The sequence below is a fragment of the Trachypithecus francoisi genome, unplaced genomic scaffold, assembly GCF_009764315.1.
Source record: "Trachypithecus francoisi isolate TF-2019V2 unplaced genomic scaffold, Tfra_2.0 Lachesis_group11, whole genome shotgun sequence".
In the NCBI taxonomy this organism is placed as follows: domain Eukaryota; kingdom Metazoa; phylum Chordata; class Mammalia; order Primates; family Cercopithecidae; genus Trachypithecus; species Trachypithecus francoisi.
In genome coordinates, this window is record NW_022681456.1 from 43,527,459 (window position 1) to 43,550,477 (window position 23,019).

A 23,019-nucleotide genomic window follows, 5' to 3' on the forward strand; every position below is an offset into this window, starting at 1 on the left:
ATGCGCGTCTGTGTGAAGAGACCACCAAATAGGCTTTGTGTGAGCAATAAAGCTTTTTAATCACCCGGGTGCAGGCGGGCTGAGTCTGAAAAGAGAGTTAAGGAAGGGAGATAAGGGTGGGGCCATTTTATAGGATTTGGGTAGGTAAAGGAAAATTACAGTCAAAGGGGGGTTGTTCTCTGGCAGGCAGGAGTGGGGGTCACAAGGTGCTCAGTGGGGGAGCTTTTTGAGTCAGGATGAGCCAGGAAAGGGAATTTCACAAGGTAATGTCATCACTTAAGGCAAGGACCGGTCATTTTCACTTCTTTTGTGGTGGAATGTCATCAGTTAAGGCAGGGGCAGGGCATTTTCACTTCTTTTGTGATTCTTCAGTTACTTCAGACCATCCGGGTGTATATGTGCAAGTCACAGGGGATGTGATGGCTTGGCTTGGACTCAGAGGCCTGACACAAGAGAGTCTATTCCAATGTCCATAGTGATTGAGTTAGACATTGGACTGGTACTCAATGTAGAGCAATAATAAGTAAGGAGCTAATTAGATGGAGACCACTAGAAAGAAGATCCCTTGCTCTTCCATTGACATATTCTTTAAGTGTGAACACTTAGGGCCTCCAGAAGCATTGACAGCCATCCTGCATTGATAGAACCCAGCTATCTATTCAATATATTTGCCTTAGAGTCACACCACCTTTGTTACCTTGGCAGTGTGAGTTATATCTCCTGTTATTTGCAACGAGAAGATTCCTCACAATACACCTACCACTGTGACCACAATTACACAGTAATCATGAAACCATGCTGCATTACATAATTTCTTTGCGCACTTTCTTCATCTAGTACCTCCTCTTACAGTCATAACTTTTTGTTTACTCTTCCCTGAGTTCCATAAGCAAATATAATGAATTATACCAAGAAGCTTATTAGAGAAGTTTAGAATTTTAGAATTTTCTGTATTCTAAAAACATCATCTTTTTTATTATCTTCATGTGGTTGGTTATTGGATAATTATATTCATATTTCAAGGCTTTCTATAAACCTGCCAGCATTAAGTAGAGATCTTATCAGCTTCTGGGCAGAAATAGAAAGACTGCCTGTGTTGGCACCTATACCTTCCTGATTTTTGTTCTTCCTCTCTTGTTCTGCATCCTTTTTGTCTACTCTCAGAAAAATCAGCTTTGCATACACTTCTGCCAATGAGACTATCCTAATCTGAAATTATAGGGTCCTCTCTTTTTCATGTTTTTTCTTATTTTCATAGCCAGGGCCTAGAGGTGACTGCTGAGGACCAGCTGTAGTGTCTACTGCACACTTGCTTCCCACAGTGCTTTGAGGCAGCACCGCAACTTTTTTATTATATCTATCTCTAGGAAATTTCACAGTCTTCGTTCTCAGGAACAATTTCTACATTGTCAACTACTTTATGTCCTTTTCCCCTATTAAAAAAAAGTTATTTGTCTCCCAGTTGAATAAACTTTCTTTTTTTAATCATCCTTTTCAGTGTCATTTTATCACCTTTCACTGTGTGATCATTGGATGCATCCATCCACCACCGTGGCTCTAAGCTTTTTTACCATGATTTTTCTCAGGGATTTCAAGGTTAAGTTAACTCTTGGTGCTGTTTCACACGGATGCTTTTGTAGAACTCCAGGACCTCAGACTGTTGGGAGAGATAATATGGATTGTGGTCAGAGCACAGTGAAGACTGAGTCTGATGCCAGGAAAATAAATACACACATACTGCCATCTTCATATAACTCAGCTACACGCTTTGATGGGAGTGGCCTTCACAATTACTACATAGTTGACCTCTGACAGTTTGTTTTTCCTCATAAAAATAGGGTGGGGAGGGGCAGGGAAAATCAACAATTATGTTTGCTCTTGTGACACTCTCAGGTTCCTAGGCATGTGTAATTTAACAAATAATCATATAAATGTCTTGCTGAATTACAGAGACATGGCATCTAAAGGTGGCGGTTGGGAGGAACAGCACAGAGAAATCGGCACTCAACACAAATTTAGTACAAGATAGGTAAAATGACACATACTCCAGAATTACTTACTTAACAAAGAAAAACTTTTGAGCATCAGCAGATGGTCTATGTATTTGTCTTTTTTAGGGATATTTTCAAATGCCATGTATCACATTATAGTAAGAAACATAGTTGTCTAGATGGCAGGATACCTTCTAGGGAGAGAATTCTCTCCCAGCTGACATGCTTAATAGGAAACCAAATTAAAATAATTCCACTCACACTTCATAGTTTGGAAGGCTTTCACTGATAACCAATCTCTCCCAGAAATAGCTCAAGACCCACTGTCATGTTTCCAAAGTACTCTTTACATTTATTTTATGTCACTCATTTGTTCAATGTTTGTCCCCACCATGAGCATGTAAGCCCACTGAATATAGTCATCACTACATTTCCTAGCCAGTCTTCCATGCCCAGTGCTGCATTCACAATGCCTAACCATAGTACCTGGCTCACAGAAGATGCCTAATCTACATTTGAAAGAGCAAGAGGTGGAACAAAGGAAGAAAAGGAGGAATGAGGGGGAAGGATTGGTTTATGGCTTGGTGTATTAGCTATTTGTTGCTGTATGCCAAATTACCCCAAAATGTAGCCACTTAAAACAGCACACATCTATATAGTTTCCATGAGTTACAAATCTAGGTGTGGTTTAACTAGGTTTTCCAGCTCAAACGAGTCTCTCAGAAGACTGCAAACTATCGGTCAGCGCCATGTCGTCTCAAGATTCAACTGGGGCAGGATACACTTCCAAGCTCACTCAGTAGTTGTTGGCAGGATCCAATTCCTTGAAGCTTGTTTAACTATGAGCCTCAGTGACTTGCTGGCTGTTAACCAAAGGCTACTCACCATCACATCCTGTCCACATGGACAACTCCACAGTGCCACTCACGATATGGAAGCTGGCTTTATCAGAGTGAGATAGTCAGAGAGTACAACATAGATGGAAGTCACAGTCTTTCATAACCTAATCTCAGAAGTGATCATCCCATCACTTTTGCTATATTCTATTTGTTAAAAGCCAGCCTTTTAACAAATTACAAATTGTTATTAGGTCCAGCCTACACTCAAAGGAGTGTAGGGAACGAGATAAAACAGAGCATGAATGTCAAGACATGGGAATAATTTGGAGGCCATCTAAGAAAGGCAGCTTAGCACACATAAGCATGCAATCAAAACAAGAGGAGTTGGTTAAAAGAGTTACCTGTTAATAGAACCGGGCTAAGTTAGACTATTGTATCTTTCTCCACAATAAGGAAAACTACTTTCAATATGGCTATAATAATAAATCCACTTGGAAAATGTATTTTAAAGAAATTATTGTGTATTCAAATGCTACCTGACATATCAGTATCCTTTGGAAGTGATTTTAACAAATCTGACTTACATTTTCAGGTGAGCGTTTTCTATTTCATCCAAAAAAACTGAAATCGTCAGACTTCGCAACTGAAGGAAATCTGGAAAGAAAATACCTACTTCGGTAGGAAGCAAGCGTGCTGCATTCTCCATATTTCTCCTGTCCCACAGGACATGCTATGTGGTCTGTAAGAGAAAAACATGTAAACGTAGGCAAAAGTCCTGAATAAACCAAGGAAAATATTTGTGGGTGGCTCAAAATGGGTGAGTTTCTTTCCATGAAGGGCTGGGTGTGCCACAGTCTTGACCAGCAAGTACACGCTAATGGACCATCTATAGCTCTAACTAAGTCTAATTCCTGCATTCTAAATAGGCAACCAGGATATTATCATATACACTCTAGTCTTAAAACCTTTTAACGTTTTAACGAGAATCCTTTTGATTCTCTCTGAAATCTGTTACATTTTTGGATTGGACTACAACAAGCAGTTCCGTGGAAGTCTGTAAAGCTTTCTGATGGTGCACCTCTTTAATTATTAAGCTACTTCAGGGTCATAAGCCAGAAGAGAAAAGAATTAGAGCTGATTAGTATGTGTCCCTGTGGCCCTAAAAATCCTTTGGCTGCTGTGGATGGAGGTGCTTGCAGCATTCTGAAAGCTTTAACATAATCCAACCATCCTCCCAAATTCCAAGTTGCTTTTATTCAGGCACATTCAGATGTCAGTCTATAATCCTATGTCATTGCAAAGAGAAAAGGTATGATCTGTGATCTGCTTTTTAAAGCCCACACTAAACCTCTAACCTGGTAATTCATGTAGAGCATAAGGATCATCAGCTGCCAGAAAGCAAAATCCAACACGCCAAGTAATCTCTCACGATTTTCACAAACACATTCTGTTTACAAAGGCTAAATTATATCCGAATAGTTGATGCCACACTATCCATAAGACTGCAACATGGTATGTACTACAGCAAAGAAAACATTATTATTTTACTAACAGCTTTGATTTTTAAAGGGTTTGTCTTATCCATGATTATTGCTGCTATGCAACAGCATGAGTTATAAGCTGAACATCCTTTTATATATACTCTGCACTCAGAGGAGCAATTTCACAGATAAATCACAAGGTGACAGCCAAACCATTAACTTCATGACTCAGGGTGAAGTTCCTACAGGGTGAAAACATCTGTAAACAGCTGGGCAACAGCAGTGCCATCAGCCTTTGAAATCAGAAGGTAGCATTTTCAAGAAGTGATTTGAGCAGAGTCTATTCTATGGAAAACAGTCTTTCAGATACCAAGGTGTTCCATACTCAAACCTAAATGCTGGAAATCCATTTCCAATGAAGCATGCATTTATTGTCCTGTTCGGTTTTTTTCTCATGACAAAGACCCGGTGTGTATTAAAAGTAAATTCTGAAAAACATAAAGGACTCCTTGATTACATTAAGTAATGAACATTTAAATTTTGAGTTCCAAAATAATATTTTAGAAGGGGTCTTGTCCACCATTCTCTAACTTCATACATTCCCCTATTTCACAATTTCTCCTATGCATCCTCTCCAAATTCTCCTTGTCTGGGATTCAAAAAATTGAACATCCTTATGTTCACAAACCAAGTCATGAAAACTCATGTAGTATACCATGGCTGAAGTAATCTATAGCTATCTAGGAATTATCACAAAGTAAAATCTTAGGTGTAGAAAGTTGCATAGGACTTATTCACAATTTCTAAGTCTCAGTTTGTTCATCTATAAATGGGAACAGTAACACCATCTTTTAGAGCTGTTGAGAAAAGTTAAAAACAACTCTGAGGCCAGGCGCGGTGGCTCACGCCTGTAATCTCAGCAATTTGGGAGCCCGAAGGAGGTGGATCACCTGAGGTCAGGAGTTCGAGACCAGCCTGGCCAACATGGTGAAACCCCGTCTCTACTAAAATTAGCCAGGCATGGTGGTGGATGCCTGTAACACCAGCTACTCAGGAGGCTGAGGCAGGAGAATCGCTTGAACCCGAGAGTCAGAGGTTGCAGTGAGGTGAGATTGTGCCACTGCACTGCAGCTTGGGCAGCAGAGTGAGACTCCCTCTCAAAAAAAAAAAAAAAAAAATTCTGTATAGCACATGACACTCAATTATCTCCTTCATCTCTCCATACCCACACTACAAAACTGAATGGCATGTTAGTGAACTCACAGGCACTGTCATCAGGCATTGCTGAATAGAATCTTTGTGCTGCCACTCACTAGCTTGGCAAATTTGAACAATTTACTTAACCTCTCTGGGCTTTGATATTTTATCTATAATGGTGGATAATTATTTCTACCCAATTAGGTTTAGGGGAAAATCAGAGTTCAAGTAAGTACGGAGCTTACCATCTGACTGCCATGTAGGGGATGTTCAGTGAAAGCAGACCCTCTTTTTTGCTGGTAAGATGATTCCCTTTGCCACGTGGCTGGGATAGAAATTCTGAAGCCATAGAAGCAGCACTTCAGCTATCCCCAACATTATTTCATTCTTTTTTGTTCACATGATACTCAGCCATCCAGAGAAACTAACAGAATGAGCATATCTGAACTTATACCTCAGCGTGGGTCCAAGAAACGTATGAAAGCTCAAAATCTGAGAGCATTGTACCTAAGACGATAAAGTACAGATCGTAAGGCTTTCCAGACAGCAGCGACGCATGCTCATCACCATTAAAGGAATACATTTCCATGCTTCTATTTGTTTTAGCATCCCACAAATAATTACTGACAACTTATTATCTTATCATATACTCAACATTGCACTATAGGATTTTTGTTTTGTTTTGTTTTAAGAGACAGGGTCTTGCTGTGTCACTTAGGCTGGAGGGGAGTGGTGTGATCATAGCTCACTGCAGCCTCGAAGTCCTGAGCTCAAAGGATCCTCTCACCTCAGCCTCCCGAGTAGCTAGGATTACAGGCAGCATCACTGCTATGCATTCTTCTCAAGAAAAGGTGACACTGGCATCTGTATCAAAGCAGATCCCTCTCTCCTATGACTGTTGTAAGCAATCATGGCTATGGCAAGGTAATAATAAAATAATAATGGTGCATCCTGGTTGGAATTATTTTGAAACAGTTACTTTTAGCTACAAATACCCAAACATTAGCTCCATGCCTCAGCCTCTGAGTGCCTCAATGCTCAACAGATAAGACATTCTTAACATGTCTAAATAGACATAGACATGACATTCTTACATCATTCTTATGATACGACATAGAATGGCATGTCATTCTCATATTTTTATGTCATGACATGACATGTCTAAATATATAATAGATATGACATTCTTAACATGTCTAAAAAGCTTAGAGAACACCTGGAGTCTGTCTGCATTACCAAGGGAGTAAGACAAGCTCAAATAGTCAGTTTAGAATATTCTATCTACTTAGCAACAGTGGGAAAAGAATAGAGAACTTTGGGCTAGCGTAATATAATTCAGGTCCCTGAGTTACTATTCAAAGTCCTTACATTTTACAAGTGGGTATCAAAATGATGCTCTTTGGAATTCCTAAGTGTTTGTGAAAAGGGTTCGGAGGCCTGCTCAAGGCTCCCAAATGTGTGCTAGCATATCTTACAGCTTGATTTCCTCATGTGAGGGACAGGAATAATAAGTTATAACAATCAAAATGAATGCTCTTTATAATTAATAAGGTCCAATAAAACCACACAATAGTATTGCTACTGTAATCATTCATTGACACAGAAAGAAAGCTGCTAGAACCAGTTGTATGACTCAAATAAGCACAGAGCCTTGAATGCCAGACTGAAGGGGTTAGTTAGCTTATGTTCAATCAGTAATTGGTAGTTTTTTGTTTTGCTTTGTTTGTTTTTAGCAGAGTATTGTATTCTTTGGGCTGAGTTTTTATAAAGATTAGCAATTGTTGGCAGAAACATAGGAATGGTGGGAAAGAGGTATGGAGACTGAGAGATCAGGAATGAGGCCTTAAAAAAAAATACATTTTTAGTGTCCCTAGAGAAGACAACCCCTAATGTAGCTTGTGACAGTGACACCCGGGTATATGCCAAATTCACTTGCAACTTACTGATCCACTTCATTAGCATCCCAACATGCCATACCCCTTATTAATCAGAGATGAACTTCAGCCTCAGTGTCAGTGGCCAAATGGTCAACAGAAGGGGCAGAGTAACTATGGCCAGGGTGGGAAGCTACCGGAGGTGCAGCACAACTGCTAAGAAGCGACAGCCGTGCTGTCCAACCCGGCTTGCAGCAAGCAGAAAAGGAACAGCATCTTTGGAGCAAATGAAGCTTGCAGACTGTGAGGAGAACAGGCAGCAACACAAGCAGGAGGCACAACCAGGGACAGCAGAGAGTCACTTGAGGGCTGGGTGTCCAGCAGGGAGGATGCGGAGTGCAGAGGGTGTTTCAGTCCTCTCAGTGACACTTATCCACACGGATGGGCACACCATCTGGGGCAGCATTTTTTTTCTTTTTTTTTTTTTTTGTGGTGGTGTTTCATTCTTTTTGCTTTTTTAAATATAAGAAGATCCATGTATGGTATAGATACAGATATAGATACAGAAACACACATATACATCACAAATTTTACCATTCAGAAACAGAGATTTCATGCCTCCACTGAGCCCTGAAAAGAGTTTTCTCAAATTTCTAGCTGATTCCTTTCCCAAGAAACCATTTGCTTTCATAACTTGATGGAATATTTTCAGATCACAATGTATCCTTTTGTTTTAAGGACCCCTTCATTACTTACATCAGGGAGGTGGCATGTTTTCACTTTCTGTGCTTGAAAGAAGCTGAATTTTTAATAAAGAAATAGAAAAGTAGGATACCTTTAAAATACAGAATTTCTTTCCTGCTTGGTTTCTAACATTTCCTCACCCCACCTGAGGAACTGTCCCTTGCAAAGGAATAGATTTTAGTTTCTCTTAGGTGGGTGGGGGGGTGGGCAGGAGACTTATCAATGACCAGGTTTGTAAAAAACAAACAAATATGTGCTCCTGTTGAATCAGAAAAATCAAAATGGTAATTTTTTATACTCTTCTGCTCACTTATGCTGAAATACTGTACCAGTCTTATGCCAATCTTTGGCAGATAGACATGTAATATTTCCTTTGTCACAAAGGCAGTAGTGACTTTGCCAAATTATCTAAGATTATTTAGTAGTATCAGAACATTCAACACTTCATTTCCCTGGCCTTTATTATGCAGTGGTGACTTTGAATACTCATAAAATACATATATTACTGTGTATGTTTTCTCGGTCTATAGATTTGCTTTATCAGTAGAAAGACACCAGAAAAAAATCTCCAATGCCTCATTTCTTTAGAGAAATGTCTCTCTTTAAAATCAAATAATTTAATAAATGAAGGCAAACCTTGGTAGAATAATCTAATTACACTGTCTTAATCCATTTGGGTGTTATAAAAAGTACCATAAGCTGGGTGGCTTGTAAACAACAGAAATTTATTTCTCACAGTTCTGGAGACTGGGAAGGCCTAGATCAAGGTGACGGCAAGTTTGGTGTCTGGTGAAGGCTCATATCCTCACAGACTGCAACTTCTCCTTGTGTCTTCACATGATGAAAGAGATGAAGTAGCTCTCTGGGGTCTGCTTTATAAGAACATTAATCTTAATCTTGAAGGCTCTGCCTTTATGATCTAATCACCCCCAAAGGCCCTACCTTCTAATACTACCATTTTAGGGGTTTAGGTTTCAATACATGAATTTCAGGAAAAACAGCCACTCAGATCATAGAGCATATATAATCCAAGTGTCTTCCTTATCAGACCTAAGTGATCTTAGGAACATGGTTAATGCCTTTATGTTTGACCGACCTTGATAATTACTGATTTACCTTGACTATTTGATCAAGATCCTGGTTTTGCCTCACAGCACATGCTCACCAATTTAGCAGGAAATTTGGTATCACTATCTTAGTGGTACCAAAACATGCTTTTCAGTCTTCTAACCCTTTGTCATAATGAGATAGAAGCCACAACCCTAAATTCTAATTGTCCTTTTGACAAAAATAGTTTGAAGATGCTCCATTTCAGTCTCAGGGGTAACTCTGTTATCATCACCACTCTTATCAAGAACAATAATGATAGCTGTGTACCAGCTACCACTCTGAAGAAGCAATCGTATTTGTTGACAGCTTCACTTCTTTTGGGTTATTCATTCACTAATTTATTTAACCAATAAGCATTTATTGAATCACTGTTGTGTACTAGACATTGTTCTAAATGTTAGGGGTATAGAGACTAATAAGTTACCATACTTCCCTTGAGTTGCTTATAGTTTAAGAAGAAAGATATCAAGGAAATCTATGAAAATGTATGCCATAAATCAATAATATAAAACATGTAAATCCAAAGTGCTCCATTTAAAAGGAAGGGATATGTACCTGGCTATCACTTCTGGGAAGCTGTAACAGCCTCATATTCCAGGTGGGACTTAAAGGATACATAAGGCAGCAGAACATTCATTCTTTCATTCAGCAAATTTTTATTCAGTGTCTACTACATTCCAGGAGCTTTTCTAAACACCAGGGATTCTGCAGTGAAAAAAAAAAAAAAAAAAAAAAAAACCTGCTCTTATGGGACTTTTATCATACCAGGAGGAGACTAATTTAAAAAAATAACTAAATAGATCAAATAAATGGTTTTTCAGATGATTATAAATATCATGGTTATGAAGCTTTTTAAAAATGAAGAGAAGGGATCAAGAGTGTCAGGCAGAGGTCAAGCATGGTGGCTCACGCCAAGAATCCCAGCACTTTTGGAAGCTGAGGCAGGAGAATTGTTTGAGGTCAGGAGTATGAGACCAGCCTAGGCAACACAGTGAGACCCCCATCTCTACAAAAATAATTTAAAAATCAGTCAGGCATGGTGGTATACCTGTAGTCCTAGCTACTTGGGAGGCTGAGGCAGGAAGATCATTGGAACTCATGCGTTTAAGGCTGCAGTGAGCTGTGATCAGACCACTGCACTCCAGTCTGAGTGACAGGGCAAGACCGTGTCTCAAAAAAAAAAAAAAGAGAGAGAGAGGCAGGGGTGAGAGGAGAGGTTGCAATTTTAAATATGGTGGTCAAAGAAGCCTCCTCTGAGATAATGACATCTGAGCAGAATCCCAAAGGAAGTAAAGAACAATTCAGGCAGATATCAAGGAAAAGAGCCTTCAAGGCAGAAAACATTATGTGCAAAATCCCTGAGTCTGGGGCATGACTCTCATTCTTGAGAAACAGCAAGGGAGCCAGCATGGCTAAGGCAGTGTGAAACAAGATCATGAGGCTTATGCTGAGAGTTGAGTAGGACCTTGGAGTTTACTCTGAGGACTCAGGCTTTCACTCTGGATTCTTCAGGAAGCCTGCAGAAGCTTGGAGTAGAATGACTCCAACTGCTTTCCATACTGAAGGTATTGAGAATAGACTACCAAGGAGCGAGGGTGGAAGTGAGGGGCCCAATCAGGAGGCTACTGAAATAATGCAAGCTAGAGATGAGTCTTGATTCAGGAAGGCAGCAGAGAAGGCAGTGAGAATTGGCCAGTTTCTAGGTATGTTTTGAAGGTAAAACCTACAGGAATTTTTGATAGAGAGGATGAGGGCTATGAGAAGAAGAGATTCAAGTATATCTCCAAGCGTTTTAGCCAGAGCTAGAAAAATGGAGTTGCCTCTTTAAGAGCCCACTCAATTATGAGAGTGAGAGAAAATTTAAGCATCTCTATGTGTTAGGGTCTGCACAGAGGAGAAAGGGTAACTGAACAACACTATTTATCATGACAACTTGCACTGCAAAGAGGCTTTTCTCTAAATTTTAATAAGAACAAAACTCCATCCTCAGCAGAGAAAGAAACAGAATCAAAGATCTACGTTTCTGATCAGGGGCTCACTGATTCAGGGCCAAGGGAGAGAAAATGCTCAGTGATGTCAGGAATTAGACGCAATCCTCCCTCCCTACATTTCCAGGTGATTCCAAACTAAAAGGTAAGAACTAAATCCTGAGGTTAGACTACAATCCTATAAGAATGAATTGGAGAAGTAGTCAAAGCTCAAATAAAGCTAAGAGGGAACATAATGTATAAACAGAAAAATAACAATGTAGGTAAAGTTAATTACATTAGGAATGCCTAAAATGGAAGAGTGGGAGAAAAAGTTCTCAAAGTAGATTATAATAGTAAGAGGTAAATGCAAAAGAATGTTGTGCATGAGAAGGAAAACACCCTCAGCTAGGAAGTGGAAAGTCTGGGTTTTTTTTTCCTAATGTTGACAATGGGTCAAATTAGTGAACTTGTAACTTCTAAACAAAGATATTTTTACCCCCAGGGAATGTACTAATGTGCTAAAGAGTAAAGGTTTAATATTGCATTTAAAATGTCATTTAAATTCTGCTGATGATAAAAGGTTTGTCTTTAAAAAAAAAAAAAAAAAGACCAAGTATGACTATATTATGGAATAGAAAAATAATTCTTAGGGTTTTTTTCCCTATTGATTCATTATTTATTTATTGAGTACTTACTATGCACCAGCAATTATTCTAGGCAATGGGCATATAGCACTGAACAAGATAGTCACACTCTGATTCTATGGAGCTTATTATTTTACAGTGAAGACAGACATTGGACAAGTAATTGTGGGACAAAACATGAACTTCGAACAAATCTCTTAGCTGTGGCAGGCCCCAGAGCATCATGGGTGGAGAGTACATATTTATTCTTTTCTAACACCAGAAGTGTTTTGAGGAAATGTCTGTTGAAAATTAACTTAAGCTATGAATTGCAGCTTGGAATGGGAAAAGTATTTAGAACTGTGTTCATTGGGTTTGCTATAAAGTAGCTCCCAAGAGTGGATTAAATGTGCAAGCATTTTATTAAGGGAAATGCCTACAAGAGAAAATAGGAAGCTGGAGGAGGCTGGAAGAGTCACTGGATCATGATGCAATCTGACCCCAGTGAAAGAGCCAGACTGGGTGGAAAGTTGAGTGGAACCATCCTAGACTGCCATGAGGCCTAGGGAAGATTGGCCCCTAAGCCAAAGGCGAACTGCTTATTATTCCTGCTGCCCTCAGTTCCTGGCTGGAAGCTGCCTGTGGGAGGCATGGCCTCTGTGAAAAGTGGAGACAGTTGTGTTAAAAGTGGAGCGCACAGCAGCCGCATCTTTGGCCAATGCTGCTGGGGCTCTTTGGTCAATTATACTACTTACAGTAGGAGGTCTTTGGGGTGCATTGTCATGGCTGCTGAAACATTTTTTTTTTTTTTTTCTTAATGAACATAGTCTTTGGAATCAGAAATAACCTTAATTGATTCCAGTTTCAGCCACTTAATAATTTTGTGACATTGGGCAAATTACTTACAAGTTGATTATAAATGTTAAATGAAATAATAGCTGTAATGTGCACCATGCAGTGCCTAGAACATAAAAGATGATCCACAGAGGTTAGGCCTGCCTTCTTTTCCCTTTAGCTGCAGAACACTCTCATTTGTTCAACATGCATTTTTGAGGAGCTACTATATGCGAAGTAAGGAAACAGTGATTATGCAAAGGGCCCAAGATATAGTCTCTGCCCTCAAAGTTGAATTTATTTAAAAAATGTAGAAGCATAAAGCACTACTAAATACAAAAATGCAATGAGAAGAAAGGATCTTCAAACAGGAGAAAGGAACATTTTCATTTTACATGAATTATTATTTAAGTTGACAGCTTAAAAATTCTTAAAGACAATTCCACCTTCTCAAATGTGATTTTCTGATACTTGGATGAACATGTAGGTGTACAATGTGGGTTTATAAACGCAACTCTGGCAAGACCCTTAATGAAGTGCTGATGATGCATCCTCACTTACCCAGTCCCTTGCCATATGGATATCTGGCTTTGCAGGCCATTATGTTGTACCTGCCAGCCCTCCTATCTGAATTATCTGCATGTTACGCTGAAGAAGGTACTGTGTGTCAGTTTGCCTCTCAGAATGCTTCCCAAAAGCCCTTTCAAGACCCTTTTATTGTCAGGGCAGAGCACTTGGCTCATTGCTCCAGGCATGTGAATTTGTACTTAGCACATCCAGATGGTACCCAATCAAAATCAATTTAGATATGGCTTGATTATACTTCAGTGATGTAAGACCTTCTTTCCAAGAATATAGATAACTCAGTGAATATTCTAGGAAAATATTTGTAATAATAATCAATCAAATAGGGCTCAGCTGGAGCTGAGAGAACCTGCTTCAATTTTTAAGAGGGTTATAGACTTGCTATATGACACCAGGAGAGTCATTTGCTCTGTCTTGGCCTGTGAAGTCTGTGTGTCCTAGACAGTGGGGGAAGCAGGGGTGGAGAAAGACAGCCATCATTTACTGAACACCTCAAATGTGCCAAGTACTAAGATAGGAATTTTGCAGTCATCACCTCAATTAATCAATAAACAATCCTTTGAGGGAGAATCATTTATTCCTCTATGCATTCATTCACTAAATCCTCATTAAGAGCTCTGTGCGAGTCACTGTATTAGGTGCGGAGTAGAAGACAGTGAAGTGAATAAAGTTGCTCACCTCTGTGTATTATGATCAGTTTCAAGTGGAAGACTTTTGAAACAGAGAGATAAGCTACACTGGTGATCCGTGGGCTGAGACTCCTAATAAAGTCCTTCTGACTCCAAAAACCAGGACTTTTTCTTCCATAGCTAACAGTGTTTCCCAAACATTTTGTCATAATAATGAAAGTCTCCCTTACCCACAAAGCCTTTCTGAACAATTTTTTCCTATTCACCCCTATGAAATAAATGTTATATTTTGTAACAGAGATTTCAGCTTTGGAGGGTCACAAACCATTTTGGCATCTAATGTATTTTCATCCTGCTCCCAAAATTCATTTTTTCACCTGGTTCAATGTGTTATTCCCCTGTTGAGATGCAAGCTCTATACCATTTCCTTTACATCTTCAGAGACACTATTTTTTAGGCTCTATGAGCTTTGCAGTAAAATTTAAAAAAAAAAAAATTGTGTGAGATATTATCTCTACCCTCAATCACATCATCAGGCTTACAAAACACCCAGCCACAGGATCCCATAGTTCCAATTCTAGATATATTTAGGATTAGTTAACATGAATTACAAAGAGAAAATGAGCTACCTATTCAGTAAACAAGAAGAGGTTTCGTCAGCACAGTTACTGAGTAATCACGTAGTGACCTCTGAATTTGGAGCCTTTAAAAATAAGGTAGATTCTTACTTATCATGGAAAGCCAAGGGAATGGATCTGTTAGCAGCCACTCCAATGGGTTTCCACTGCCTCCTCTCTGTATCTTTTATATCATCACTATCAGCTAGAAGACCTTATTGAAATTCATTTGGCTCATGACTCAGCTCATCATAAATAATATAGACTGCTCTTGTATCGCTCACCTCCTCCACATTAATGACACAGAATGGGTACCATTAGGGGCTCTTCTTTAATTCAGAAGAAAAGATTTTGATGAATCCACTGCTTACAGGCAGAAGAAAAAAATAGCAATTCAAAACCACATTTTGAAATTAAACCTTCTGTGGTCTGAAGAAGCATGATTGTCAGTTCTTTTATGCATTTCCAACGTTGCCACAATTAATATTTTAAAAAGGAGCTTCACCAGTGACATATTTAGAAACAGAAATCTTATTCTTTTCCCGGTAGCCACATTCCATTGCTCAGCAAAGTGAAGGAAGCCCCGTGGAAGCAGCAGCGGCCCTGTCAGTGGAAATTGGGGATATGACTGCAAGGGCTTATACTTGAGCCTCTGCAAGTCCTCTGCTGCTCACCTCCGGAGAGATGCCTAGGTTGCAGAGGAAATAGGTCTCCTCTCCGCCCCTCCGCCAAGCTTATGCCTAGCACCCACGGGATAACCGCAGTTATTTATAGATAATCCCCTCTTGGAAGGTCAGATTTTATGATGTGTTTATGACCCTCTCTGGGCAAATATGTTCGCTTGCATTGAATTATCTGAGGCAGGGCAGGGGGAACTAGTTTTAAGCAGATTCAATTAATTTCCAAAGCTCTGTGCCTAGTATAGGCAAAGGAGGTTTGGCTCTGTAGCCAGCACCACAAACTGAGAAGGAGCTGACACTTTAAGGCCACTCTGACTCCATCTCCCTTTTTCCTGTTTTAGAGAGATTTATCTGTCTCCATCCACTTTTTATTCACACAAAAAGATCCTGAGAGTTGACTCTTTGCACACCAGCCACTTGCCAAATCTTTACTGAGCAATGAAGAAGTCTAGTGTCACAAATGAGCCAACAAATATATATCAGGCGTGGACTGCAGTCTCCCGTTGGCCAGTCCTTTCTCAAGCTGAGTTGAGAACCAGCCTGTGGATCTGACTAACCCTGTATTGGTTCCTAAATGCCACGCCTTTGACTTCAACCTTCACCTCTAGGCAGATGATTTCCATATGTTTATCTCCAGTGCCCATCTCTAGCCCGAGCTCCAGGGTCACATTTCCAACTCATTGCTCAAGGTTTGGGGAGTATCAGAATCTTTATATTTAAAACTAAATCTGCAAATTCACACCCCAAAAAGCAAATCTGCCCACTTTTATTTCTATAAATGGCATCATCATTCCTCTAAGTCATCTAAGCTCAAGAACTTGGAGTCTTCTTTGAATTCTCCTTTAACAGATTTCCTACCCCTGCTTACCTCCTGCTCAGCTAATGCTTTTGTTTCCCTCCTCTCCCCTCACATTTACCCTCTGTTGTCTGTGTTGTTGCAGGACAGCAGTCAAAGACGTTCCCTTGTGCTGTTGTTCCAGTTCCTCTCCCCCCTCCTCCAGGGCTTCACTCCATTCATTACCCTCATCTCTTTACATTCTCCCTCTCCCACCAGCTCCCCATGAAACAGAGCTTGGAAGTCTTTATCTTGCTCTGCCATTTACTCTCAGAGTCCCTGCAAATTCACTAAAATTGGAAATAATAACCTTCCTCACATGGGAGTTATGAGGATAACCCCAAAGAGCCAATTCCAAGTGCCTGGCTCATTAGCGGCCCTTAAATTCACTCATTCAACACAAATCTTACTAGTTTCCAAACACTTAGCTAGGCACTAGAAATAATAATCAATAACATTTATGGGCCTTCACTACTTGCCAGCCACTAAGTGCTTTTCACACATTAAATCATTTAATAACCACAACAAATGGTTACAATTATTACTAATTGTAGAAGGAGTTACAATTATTAGGCCCAGGCATCTTGAAACCAAGACATCAAGAGGGTAAGATCAAAAAGGGGTCAGTGGTGATTACTAGAGTTAACAGTTTTAAGTGTTCTCACCACAAAACAAAACAAAAAAATAAGTATGTGAGGTAATGCATACATTAAGTGCCTCAATTTACCCATTCCATAATATATACATCTTGCAAAATATGCTGTATATGATAAATTTATAAAATTCTGTCAATTAAAAATAAATAAGGAAAAAAAACTTTTTAAAAATTTTAAACAAACTGATTATTAAACCCAGACAAATCTTAACCACTGCACCATATTTCCTGTAAGAATGTCACAGTTTCTGACCTCTCATGTTCTATTGACAGGTAATAAGTGCTCTAATTCAAGGAGTCCTGGGGTGTGATGGGAGCATGAAGGAAGGATGAATATTTGCTGAGTCAGCAAAGCTGAGCTTTGAAAAGCAAATGTTAGTTTCCTTTTGTCTTTTGGTCTCTTCCTCATTCAACTGACTCTGATCTTACTGCCAGAGTAACCAAAGTACAGCTCCTGCTCAAACCCCTCAGGTTTCCAATGCCTATTCAATAGTCTAAGCTCCGAAAGTTGGCTTTCCTGTCTTCTCTCCAGCTGGTCTCCAGATATCTGTCTTTGCTTCTGCACCCTCTCATCAACCCTTTGTGCTCAAGTTCTCCCAATCCTTCAAACTCAAATGATTCCTCTTCCTGTAAGCTTTCATTAAACTTTCAACAAAACATCATCCTCTCTCTCTCCCCTGAAACTTCATGACCTCGTATTCAAACTGTTATTAAATATTTTTATGTTCACATGTTATCTGTTCTAACATGTGAAGCTCCTTGAGGACAAAGACAGTTTCTTTCACATCTTTGTGCAAGACACAATGCTGAAACTATTTTAAATGGAGATCCAGAAACTGGGAAAACCTACAAGATCCTTTTGTCTCCCACAGTTCTGCCCTTTCCTCCAACCCAATCATTCACCAAATTCTATTCTCTCTTCCTCCTCAGTACTTCCTGCCCCAGCATTAGTTCAAGCCATTATATTCTATTACTTTGACTCGTGCACTATTTAAATAGAGAAACTTTTACTGCAAAAGGTCAGATGGTAAATATTTTTGGCTTTGCAGGCCTGTGTTACAACTACAGTCAGCCCTCCATATCCACAGGTTCTGTATTTGTGGATCCAACAAATCGGGGATAGAAAATATTCTAAAAAATAAAAAATAAAAAAAGAAGAAATTATTCAAATAAAAAAATACAGTACAGTCATCTGCCACATAATGTTTTGGTCAACAATAGACCGCATATACAATTGTAGTTCCATAAGATTATAATGGAACTGAAAATTTCCTATCACCTGGTAACATCATAGCCATGCTAACAGCATGGTGCAACACATTCCTCAGGTGTTTGTGGTGATGCTAGTGGAAAGAAACCTCCTGCACTGCCATATAAAAGTAGAGCACATACACTCATGTATGGTACATAATACTTGATAATGATATTAAACAACTATGTTACTGGTTTATGTATTCACTATAATTTTAATCTTTATTTTAGAGTGTATAGCTTCTACTTATTTTTTTATTAAGTTAACTGTAAAAACAGTCTCAGGAAGGTGCTTCAGAAGTATTACAGAAGAAGGCATTGTTATCATAGGAGGTGACAGCTCCATGTGTGTTACTGCCCCTAAAGACTTCCTGGTGGGACAAGACATGAAAGTAGAAGACAGTGGTACTGATGATCCTGACCCTGTATCGGCCTATGATACTATGTGTGTCTGTATTTTAGGTTTGAGCAAAAAACTTCCAAAAGTAAAAATAAATAAATAAAAATAGAAAAACCTTACAGAGTAAGGATAAAAGGAAAAAATATTTTTGTACAGCTATCCAATGTGTATCCAAAGCTAAGTGTTATCACAAGAGTCAAAAAATTTAAAAAAAAATTGTAAATGTGTAAAGTTAAACAGTTATAGTAAGCTAAGGTTAAATTATTATTGAAGAAAGAAAATTTTTTATAAATTTAACATAGCCTAGATATATAGTGTTTATAAAGTCTACAGTAGTATACAGTGATGTCCTAGGCCTTCAGATTTTCTCCACTCACTCACTGACTCACCCAGAGAAACTTCCAGTCCTGCAAACTCCATTTGTACTTTAACATTTTTTACTTTTTATACTGTATTTTTACCGTACCTTTTCTATGTTTAGATATATTTAGATACACAAATACTTATGGTGTTAAATTGCTCTAGTATTCAGTACAGTCACATGTGTATGTACAGGTTTGCAGCCTATGAGCAATAGGCTACATCACATAGCTTAGGTGTGTAGTAAGCTGTGCCATCTAGGTTTTTGTGAATACAATTTGTGATGTTCACACAAGAATAAAATAGCTTGTCTCAGAATATATTCGTATTGTTAAGTAATACATGACAGCATAAAAACTATTTACACAGTATTTACATTCTGTTAGATATTATAAGTAATCTAGAGATAATTTAAAGTATACAGAAGGATGTGCAAATACTATGCCATTTTATACAAGAGACTTGAGCATCTGCAGATTTTGGTATTCCTGTGGGTCTTGGAACCAACTGTACTCAATTATTTCCTGGTAGTATAAAAGCAGCCACAGAAAACACATAAACAAATGTGTGTTGCTGTGTCCCAATAAAATTTTATTTACAAAAACAGGTAGTTGTGGACCAGATTTGGCCCTGGCAGTAGCTTATCAAGCCCTAATTTAAATAGATACCTAATTGGTCCCAGCACGGGCATTCGAATTCATCATCTAGGCTAAGTCAAAGTGATGTTTCTAAGTGCAAATCTGATCATGTTCCCCAATGACCCATATGAACTGACCTTTGCCTTTGTTACAAATCTCATTTCCTTCCTTTCCCTCCCCCACCATCCCACCTCCATTTTCCCTGTTATCCATCTGACAAATGCCTACTCATCTTTGTATTTTTGGTTTTTGTTGTTGTTGTCTTTGTTTGAGACAGAGTCTCTCTCTGTTGCCCAGGCTGGAGTGCAGGGACGTGATCTCAGCTCACTGTAAACTCCACCTCCCGGATTCAAGTGAGCCTCCTGCCTCAGCCTCCCAAGTAGCTAGGCTTAACAGGTGCCCACCACCACATTCAGCTATTTTTTTGTATTTTTAGTAGAGACGGAGTTTCACCATGTTAGTCAGGATGGTCTCAATCTCCCGACCTTGTGATTCACCCGCCTCGGCCTCCCAAAGTGCTGGGATTACAGGCGTGAGCCACCGCGCCCTGCTCATATTTCAAGATCTAGCTCATAGAGCTCAACTCTTCCAGAAATTCTTCCCTACCCACCACCCACAAAGCTAGTTACAGACTCTTTTTCTCTATCCTAAACTTAGTGTAAGCCTCTTTTGATTTGAGAGTCTCACAAATTAAAACTGCAATATTTGTTTTGTTTTTTGGGTTTTATTTATTTATTTTTGATACGGAGTCTCGTCGTGTTGCCCAGGCTGGAGTGCAGAGGCGTGATCTTGGCTCACTGCAACCTCCACCTCCAGGGTTCAAGTGATTCTCCTGCCTCCGCCTCCTGAGTAGCTGGGATTACAGGTGCCTGCCACCATACCCACTGTTTTTGTTTATTTATTTTAATTTTTTTAGTGAAGACAAGGTTTCATCATGTTGGGCAGGCTGATCCTGAAATCCTGAACTCAAGTGATCTACCTGCCTCATTCTCCCAAAGCGCAGGGATTACAGGTATGAGCCACCACACCCAGCCTGAAATTGCAATATTTATTGACATGATGGTCCCACCTACTGTATAGGGAAATCTTTGCAAAGAGCAGAGACCATCTCATTTACTTCTATATCCTTCAGTTCCTGGCACATATTGAGCATTCGAAAAATGTTTTCCCCCTTGTACAATGGTTATTCCCAAGAAAGAAACACAGCTACTTCCCAAGACCCAAAGACATGCTTGCCTCAGTGTTGGTCAGACAACATCAGGACAAGAAGTCAGGGAGTGGCTGAAGATAAAAGGCAGTAGCTGAGAATTCTGTTCAGGGAGTAGAGAAGAGGTTCTTTATGGAATACTCAGAACAGTGTGTGGCAATAATTGTCTTTTCATTCATTTTCACAAAGAATGGAAAATCTCATGTCTTGCCAAGTGGCCTTGCAGATATTTCCTCATCCAGATTACCTACTCAGCAAATTGTGGGTGGGCACAAAAAAAGGCCGGCTTGAATGGGGATGGCAAGCAGATCACGTTTGAGAAGGAGGGGGTGGAGTCAAGGAAAGGACAATAAGTTAATGCAAGATAAAACAGAATGGGAGAAAAGCATTTTGTTCCTATATAAAGGCTGTAATTTTCTCCATGTACATTCATAAAAGGACAAGGAAAAGACAATGAGTCTCTCTCTCTCTCTCTCTCTCGTGTGTGTGTGTGTGTGTGTGTGTGTGTGTGTGTGTGTGTTGGATCAGTTGGATAAGGGCATGGTACCATGACCTTGAGAGCAAAATCAAGTCTCTTTATGTATGAGATGGATATATCATAATCTGGTCACAGATGTTTTCCTCTTTCCTTTGAGAAATGCCTGTAAAGAGGAAAAGAATAGCCAGGGGCAAGATCAGAGGACCCATAGTGAAAACAGTCAAAACCAATTTGTAAATCATAAGCCCACAGCCCCTGAGACAGGTTCATTTGAAGATTTCTATCCATAGAAGTTACATTTTTGAACAGCTTTTCTTTTTTAAGTTATGAATTCTATGTATCTCTAAAATCTAAATGTCAAAACTTAAAATCTAACTCCAACACTGCTCTTAGATTACAGAAAGAAAAAAAGAGTCAGAAAAATAAAAAGTCATGTCTATCTTTGGGTGTGCTTTTTTTCTTTACGAATTGTTTGGTTTGTAGGGCATGGGATGTCCATGTTCTGCAGCACCTTCTCTCTGGAGCGCTGTGAAGGGCAAGCTCAGCAGATGGCTCATCAGTTTGACCAGGACAGAGAATTGTATGGAGAATTCAAGCCAAAGGAAAGCCTACTCAACAGGCTGACATATTCTGACTGACTTTCCATAGTGGTTAAATTACCCAGAAGACTCTTCAATCTCTCTCCTAAATGCTATAAAATAGTGGTTAAATTACCCAGAAGACTCTTTAATCTCTCTCCTAAATGCTATAAAAACAGAACTCTGTCACCATTTTATCCAGCTTCAAAGGCGAGCTCACTCACTTAAATAAGCAACGCTTATTTCTTAATCTCTACTGCAAGCCAGGGAATGTGGTCCAAATTACAGGTAACTGACATGTGAAGGACTCTTGGGCATGGCCCATCTTTACTGTCAGATTCCACCAGAAGAGATATAAATCTTGAATGCATTCTTTGAGGATTACTGCAGAATTGAAGAAGCCAGCTTTACATAAAACAAAGTGAGGAAAAGGGAAAGACCAGTACACAAGATTATATAATCATCTATCTAATGGTACTGTGATTAAGAGAAAGCTAGTTATCAGAGCTGATTTTTTCCTTCTGCCCTGATTAATTAACTTTTAAGAGACCTGAAGTTAATTTATATTAATCTCAATGAACCTTTGTTTGCTCATCGGTAAAGTGGAGCTGTTTATTTCTGTGTCATTCACAAGCTCGAGGAGAGAATCAAACCATAAATATGTATGAAAGAGCACTGAAACGTACAAGATACAACAAAAGTGATATAAATTTGGAAATTTTTATTGTTTTGTTATTACTGATATATTCTAAAGAGCAAATGGTCACTGTAAACAAGAAAAGACAGGTGTCTTCTAGGTCTCTAACCTGAGTGACATCAGGAATAGATTTCTTGTATACTTGGATGGGCAAGTATGGGCATAAGTATACAACTAGTTAATCCACCACATAAAGGTGACTGGTAAGATATCTTCCAACTTCAAGATTCCAGTAGAATTCCTGAAATCAGTGTTCCCTGAAATATCGTGTTCCCATTGGGTGGCCAGTCTACTTGCAAGAATTTGTTTTTTAATTGAGTGGTAATAATTGCCTTTAATAATATCCACCCATCACTTACTGGAATGGAAATGGGAGAACTTACATTACTGAAGCTTAATTACCTGTGACCTTCTCCTGAAGCATTTTAACTGACACCTTTAGGTTGAAATTCTAAACTCTTTGGCTTCCATCTCCTACTCTTTTCCTAACTCTCTGGTCACTCTTCCTCAATCTCTTTCTCTGGTTTCTTTTCCATAAATATTCCTTAATTATTGGTGTTCTTCAAGTTTTGTTTTAACCTTCTCCCTTCTCACCCTGAATGTTATCATTGGATGACTGTGACTACGAATATGTGATGAATACAACCAGTAGGATGATAACTATCAAATTGTTTATTACCAGCCAAATCATCTCTAAATTGGCCTTGTGTTTCCAACTGTCCACTGCACACAGGGATCCTACTATC

The 23,019-nt window shown here is 39.2% G+C and overlaps 1 long non-coding RNA gene across 1 annotated transcript in view; it reads right to left on the reverse strand.

Annotated features, from left to right (window-relative positions):
- Nucleotides 1-997: 997 nt before the first annotated feature.
- The window catches only part of LOC117089643, a 36,413-nt gene continuing 14,391 nt past the window's right edge, over nucleotides 998-23,019 (reverse strand). Inside the window, exons 2-3 of the long non-coding RNA XR_004439687.1 lie at nucleotides 3,415-3,569; nucleotides 998-1,657 (exon numbers count right to left, since the gene is read on the reverse strand). This is a non-coding gene — a long non-coding RNA (uncharacterized LOC117089643). The remainder of the gene's footprint in view (nucleotides 1,658-3,414; nucleotides 3,570-23,019) is intronic.